The following is a 7,393-nucleotide window of genomic DNA, read 5'->3' on the forward strand; positions in this document are numbered from 1 at the left end:
TGCACAATGCAACGTAAATCGCTATCTTTGTCTTCTGTGTAATAATGTTCACCTCTCTGTCCAGCAAATTAACAATAGTAATAATAATGAACTTTATTGTTTATGGCGCCTTTAAAGCTGGCTCCTCAAAGCACTTTACAGGACAAAAACAATAACAACAATACTGTTACAAATGCAGCCATTCAAAGTGAGCGGTACAGACACGTACCGCAGGTAAGATGACACGGGGTACCGCGGTGCGTGATTGGTTGACCGACAGGGGCACTCGTGGTCCGTTGGTCTGTCGTAGAAAGACTTACTGTAAACGTCTTTACTGTGCCCGTTGTAGATATTGAATTTTACCACTAAAAGGGAAATCTTAGTAGCTGAGCATAAAAAGAATAGGAGCATACTGTAACGCGTGTGAAGGCCATAAACGATATTAATTTTGGAACGTAAACATACAGTATATAGCTGGTCTTGGTACTTTAAAGAAAAAAATACACACCAGTATTCCATTTCTCCCTAAACATTGTAAACTTCGAAGTCTTTAACTAACGTGATACCGGAGTCAACAAGCATACTTTTAGAATTTGATTAAAAGGGAATATAATATGGAATCGCGTATCTCAAGAATTTAATAATGGTATGATTATATCCGTGTACTGCGGCAGGGCTGTGTAGGGCTGTTTCGGCTGCTTGTTCATGCGAGCTGTCTTGTAGCCTACTGGTCTAGGTGCATGACTACCAACTAGCAGGTTGTGTGTTTGAATCCAGCTGGTGCTGGACCTTTCAGTGTTATTTATTTATTTTTTAATCGCGTAACATAAACAAATTACCGTATGCAAACTGTACTGTATACAATATGTATATATATTTAATGTCTTAACTGCGCCCGTTTAAGTATTGAATATTCATATCTAAAAACAGAAAAAGTGTTGGTGTGTCGTGCTGAAATTCTGATTGATTTTGAATTCAAAGAAAAAAGGTTTTCTTCCAAAACACCGTGAAATTGTCACATCTTGCAGACAATAGGTGTATTCCATGTTGAAAAGAGAAGAAAGAAAACCATGGAGCCTTTTACAGGTGTGAGGCTTCTTCAGGTGTGAGAAGACCTCACGGCCGAAACGCTGTGTTTCCGTTCTTCTCTTTTCAGCATGCAATAAACCTATTACTTGTTCCTTTGCAGCCGAGGCATGCTGACGTAGCTACCCAGCTGAACATCTTGCAGACTCTACAGTACTTCTCTCCTGTAGAAGTAAAGCAGGGCTTGCTGGGTGAGCTTTTGCTCCGGTAAATTAGGTCACGTGTCATGTTAAATCACTTCTTCTAAACACAACATTTGCTGGTGCTAGCTTTCCCCATGAAAAGAGACATTTCCCTTACAGTACATGACATATCGTTTTTATTCTATCAATAAGTATAGAAATAAAACAAAAGAAAAAATGTTGTCGCCAAAGAATGCACAGCTCTGTCGCCTTGGGGAGGTGTCAAGGGCATTGAGCTCCTTGGACATGAGAAGTGCCAGATAAATGCCATTTCTCATCATTTCTCTTGGCGTCAGTTCTGCTACTAAATGGGAAAGAGGCAACGGGCTCAGAGATTATGTTAAGTGCAGACCGAGCGCAGATGTGTCCAAGTGTCTGTAAAAGTGCGGTGCTCCCTAGTGGCTTAAAGTGCCTGCCTAGTAAGCAGGCGATCCTGGGTCTGAATACCAGCTGTGCCTCTCTCTGTGTCTTGTTGTGCCAAATGTATCATTTCAGACAAACATGTACAGCTCCTCTCTGTGCTGCAAAAAATCGAACTCAGGGAATTTCTTTTGTCCTCCTTTGAATAGAAAGCCATGTAATTCAGTGTACAGGCTTTCTCGTGCAGTTTCATGGTTCTTGTAACCCAAATCCTACACTGGCCTGAAGTGCCCCCCCATTTCACAGCATTTGTCAGCTGATTTAAAATGTACCTAAAGGAGAAGCATTATTGAAGACCATCAATTACCAAGAGCTTTTGTCAAAGGTTTTGGTGGTCATTTTGAATGACCACAGAGCGCTGTGCCCTCGGTTTTACATCTCATCCAAAAGACAGCGCCTTTTTACAACACAGAATCTCCGTCACTATACTGGGGAATTGGGACCTGCACAGACCACAGGGTGAGCGCCCCCCCGCCGGCACCATTAACACCGCTTCCAGCTGGAAGCTTTGTTTTTCCCTGTAGCTCACCCTTATCCGGGTACTGAACTGGCTCACACCTGCTTAGCTTCAGTGGGTTTTCAGTTGCGAGTTGCAAGGGGATGCAAGTGATGGAGCCGCTCGCTGCAAAAGCCACTGCATTGGCCGGGTATCGAACCCGAGCCTCCCGCGTGGCAGGCGAGAATTCTACCACTGAACCACCGATGCTCAGTGCCCAGGCCTTCAAAAAAGACGCTTTTTTGGTGCTCTTTGCAAAAAGCGTCGACATCTGCTTCCAGCTGCAAAATGCCATTCGCAGACGCTGAAGAATTTAATTCCAAGGCAGCGGGTACAAGCGATTTGGCGTTTTAAAACCACCAGGAACAGCAAAGAGGCGCGCTTCTTTGCTTGCGCCGGAACACAATGACAGGAGGTGGACAACGTAGTCGACAGGATTCGAACCTGCGCGGGGAGACACCAATGGATTTCTAGTCCATCGCCTTAACCACTCGGCCACGACTACAGCAAGCCCCACCGCCGCTGCGTTCTTGCTACAATCTTACCTGGATCGCGAGGCGCCGGCGGAAGCCTATTTCAAAGTCGTTCTCCGTTTCAAAAAAACATTTACAAAATACAAGCCTTGCAGACAGACACGCCTCAGAGGACTTAAGGGTGGCTTCATGTCAGAATGATAAAGTCTCCCCGGACATGAAAATGCCACTTTGTTACACACAAAAAAAGAATCAACAACAGAGAAATGCCCACAAGCATTTCAAAAGCCGCACCACGCCGCACTTGAAATAGCTCTTACGTTAGTGGTAGACGCAAGAATCGCCTTTTTATTTACGCTCTTACCAACGCGATGGAAAGCAAAACAAAGCAAAGCAGAGCAAAACAAAACGAACAAACGAAAACCCTCACGTCCCGCACTTGCATATAACGCCGTTACGTGCCCAAGCGGTATAGTACGTCATCCTAGCACTGCACCCCGGGTCGTACGGTATATGGGAACGAGCACACGCCACGAATCGTCTCGAATCACTCCCTACAGCTGTAAGGCACCTTGAAGCGTGCACCCCCAACATTCTTCTTTGCGCATCTGTGAAAGGTAAACTCTTGAGCAAACTCTGAACCAGCTCTAAGGAAACTAATCCGATTAGACGTTACTTTGACTCATCTTCTTACGCTCAGTGCCGGATTGCTCAAACTCCAGCTAGGGTTAGGGTTAGCATTCCCACGCTACTTAGACACTTTGTGTACGCTCAGTGCTGGATTTTGGGAACTTCAGGACAAGTGGGAATTTTCTCCTATCTGTCCATTCTGTTTTGTTTTGGAGACTCTTGGCTGCCTATGTTGTTCAGTGCAGCGTGAAGGAAACATTTTCCAAAACTGTGTCAGCTCAAAAGTTGTAAGAAAACCTTTCCAGGTGCTTTAACTCTCTTCATTTTTGTCATTTAATGTGACACTCGATGTATAACTGGAGCCTCACATATGCAAATGGTGAGGCTCCAGTTCGACACCCAGTTCGACACCACTTTACAGTATATGACAAAAGCATGGCAGACTGTGCCGGACCAGCTGGTAACTTCCGCTTATTTTGACCATATTAAACATTGGAAATCTTCCCACTTGCATTTGTGACACTTGATTTTGGCTCCACCTAAGACACTCTTAAATCTTCAAACACTTTTCTCTTCTCCCGCAACACACTTGTCTGTCGGCACTATGTGGCAGCGTTGCATGACAACCCATCTCACCACGGAAAGGAACCTAACAGCTTTGGTAAGAGAGTAGAATTACCTGAAGAACTGCTTTCCATGGAAGCAGGACCAAGCGATGTAGCATTTTTATAGTACCAGGAAAGGAGAAGCGGCACTTCGCCTTTGCCGCACAGGCACAAGGTGACGTGCGGCAGACGCCGTAGTCGGCAGGATTCGAACCTAAGCGGGGAGTCCCCAGTGGATTTCAAGTCTATCGCCTTAACTACTCGGCCACGACTACAGCGAGCTCGCCGCCACCGCATTCCTCCTATAATCTAACACGGAGTGCGAGGTGGCTGCGGAAACTTTTTTAAAGTCGCTCTCCGTTAAAAAAAAAAAACCTTTCACAAGATACATGCCGGCAGACAGACACGCCTCAGAAGGTTTAAGGCTGGCTTCACGTTCAAATGATAAAGTCTCCCCGTCCGGATGTCAAAATGCAACTTTGGCAGACAGAAAAAACATCAACAAACCACAAATGTGGACAAGGATTTTACAAGCTGCACCACACTGCACTTTCAAAAGCATTTACATTCGTGTTAGATGCAGGAATTGTCTTTGTTTTGCGTGCTTACGAGTGCCATAGAAAACGAAACAAAACAAAAGCCCTCAGCTCCTGCACTTGATTATAATGCCTTTACGTGCCGAAGCAGGAATTTACGTCATCTTACCACTGCAACATGGGGAATAGAGGGAAATGAACACACGCTACGAATCGTCTCAATCACTCCCTAGAGTCGTAAGGCACATTGAAGGGTGCACCCCCATCATTAATCGTTGGGCCTCTGTAAAAGGAAAGCTGTTGAGGAGTCGTTGAAACAGCTCGGATGAAACACTTGATTGCTTCCATGTGCATCTGGAGCCCACTTCTTATTTTCACTTCACGCCGCCCAAAGCATTTCTAAAACAGGAGATTCGCGTTTGGGAATGCGCCCTGCCCTACAAATAAAACAGGTCTACGGGTCTGAAACCTGCTCCACGGAAAACAGTTCTGTTGCACTTTTGATCAAAGGGAGATTCTCTGTTCTTACTTTTTGATGACATAACACCCAAAGGGGCTTCTTTGGAGCTGGATTACAACCAGCATTCTAAAGTTTCTTGGCGGTATCCTTTACAGTCCTCTGTTCGGTCGACAAGGAACAGAAGGGGGCAGCTTTCCTCACACATACAGTGCAATGTACTGTAGTGTTCCCCTTCATTGAATTCGCAGTTCTGCATCAGACCTCAAACTCGTTTCCTTAGCTTGGATTTAAGCCACGAAGCAGGCTTCTACTGTATAAACGTCTAGAGGAATCACAAACTATTTGAGAGGCCATCATCCCATTGGGAACTGACAAAGTCTATCCCTAAACACCTAGCGCAGTCTCTCGAGAGACTGTCAAAAATCGCTTTCTCCGTTTGTGCTGCAAGTAAGTGAAAACGCGGTCACAACCCAGAGCCACTTGGCAGCAGCGGCACGTAAATACTGTTACTGCCACTGCTCGATACCAACGTTAGCCTACTATACCATGTTCAGCCACCGCTAGAAAATGTAAGGCTCTAGTACTGGAGCAAACAAAAGGATGGCCAACGTCAAACGTAGAGAGCGACAAGGATGGGATTTGAACCCATGCGTGCAGAGCACAATGGATTAGCAGTCCATCACCTTAACCACTCGGCCACCTCGTCGATGGAACCGGTCTGTCCAGACATGGGTTGGCGCGCTCCAAATGATCTTTTTCTTTTTTTTCCCTCGTACTCGAGGGTCCTTTTCCTGTTCCACATGCGATTTCAACATTTTCCTTGGGAGATGTCAAGCCAGCAAGCCACTGCTGTGCTTCAGTGGCCAGTGTGGAGTTCAGTGGCCCTGTTGTACACAGAAAGCACATTGAGCTCCTTGGACATGAAAAGTTCCAGATAAAAGCCATTTGTCATCCTTTCTCTTGGTGTCGATGTTGCTATTGTATGTAAAGGTGGCAACTTGCTCAGCGAGCAGGCGGAGCACACACCGAATGCAGATGTGTCTGAGTGGTGTGTCCAAGTGGCTGCAAAAGGACAACACTCCCGGGGTGCCGTGGCTTAGTTGGTTAAAGCGCTTGTCTCTTAAACAGGAGATCCTGAGTCCGAATTCCAGTGGTGCCTTCTTTGTTCTGTCTTCTTGAACAGAACTGGTCCTTACAGACAACCGCCTACGGCTAGACTTAATTAAATGCAAGTATTCATTTCCTGTCTTTAACGCGACTTGTTTTTCTTAAAATGGATGCAACTTGCAAAACATGAAATACAAACATTGCTAATCAGCGCTAGCGGCTGGCAAAAAAAAAAAGAAGTCAGCAATGTTTTTTTTTCTTTAACCTTAACCCTGCTAATGGAGAAGAGTTAAACGACCGAGTCTATGCAGCTTAAACGGTGCTCATGTCGGGTTCTTAGCTGAAAGGGTGGTAAATCACGCTCACCCCAGTCCTTAATCTTTTAAAAGGATACAAAATTGAACCTAGTCGCCACATCACATACATCCTGTTCAACGATAAAAAGGTGACATCTATCCTCGATCCAGAGTAAATCCCACGTTGAGGGCATATTTTTTTCCACTTTACCATGAGTCGGGCTCAGCTGCACAGAGGCGAGAGCAGAGCAATGAGGTCACGGGGACAGGGGAGTCACACGCTGGCGGTTTAAACACGCGGAAGAAAACTGAGGGATCCACAGTATGTGGACCCTCCGTGCGACATCAGTCCGCACTCCGGACTCTGAATCCTGCCATCCAAGTTAAGATCTCGGCGGAACCTGAGGCGCAGTTCCTTCTTAAAACGTAATCTGGTGAGCATTTCTAGAATCGTACTTGTATAGATGCAGCCTTTAATGTGTTGCTAGGTTAAAATTGATGACTTCTTGAACTTCAGTAGGCAACTGAACTCTTGATTTCGGATTTAATTTCTTTATTACAGGGGCGCTTTTATGAAGACAGAGTCATGTTCAGGTACTTTGCTTGATGGAGGAAGCATATTTCGGACTCTGTGATCTGCTCACCTGGAAAGGTCTGCTGTACTACTACAAGAGAGAAGTAGAGTCTGGAAGAATGGACAATTTTATGATGCTATGGAAGATAATGTTTTTTTTTTCTTTGAAATCGAAATGAATCAGAATATCAGTGCAAAAGACAAACTCTTGGTTTGGTTTAAAGAGATATGGTTTTAAAACAGACAAAATGTAGAAAACAGGTGTTTCTCACTTTTGGAAAAGAATGGACCGGGGGTAATATTTTACTAGTTGCAGTGCTGATCTCACTGGGTTACAGTCCTACAGTGTCACACCAGGGCCAGTGGCGCAATGGATAACACGTCTGACTACGGATCAGGAAATTGCAGGTTCGACTCCTGCCTGGCTCGGGTCGTTTTTAAACGCATCGGGCTACTCCCTAAGTAGTCTGTGCTACTTACTGCATTGTAATCGTACCCAGTAAGAGATTTCCTTCATGTAAATGAACTGCACCTGACAGCTTTAGAAAA

The 7,393-nt window shown here is 45.2% G+C and overlaps 2 non-coding genes across 2 annotated transcripts; both read right to left on the reverse strand.

The window, feature by feature from the left end:
* Window positions 1–2,586: 2,586 nt before the first annotated feature.
* Window positions 2,587–2,668, reverse strand: trnas-aga (transfer RNA serine (anticodon AGA)). Its single transcript has one exon. It is a non-coding gene; the product is annotated as a tRNA-Ser (tRNA).
* Window positions 2,669–5,491: 2,823 nt separating this feature from the next.
* trnas-gcu (transfer RNA serine (anticodon GCU)) lies at window positions 5,492–5,573 on the reverse strand. The gene has a single exon. It is a non-coding gene; the product is annotated as a tRNA-Ser (tRNA).
* Window positions 5,574–7,393: the final 1,820 nt, after the last annotated feature.

This window comes from Lepisosteus oculatus, unplaced genomic scaffold (genome assembly GCF_040954835.1).
Source record: "Lepisosteus oculatus isolate fLepOcu1 unplaced genomic scaffold, fLepOcu1.hap2 HAP2_SCAFFOLD_164, whole genome shotgun sequence".
Classification (NCBI taxonomy): Eukaryota; Metazoa; Chordata; class Actinopteri; order Semionotiformes; family Lepisosteidae; genus Lepisosteus; species Lepisosteus oculatus.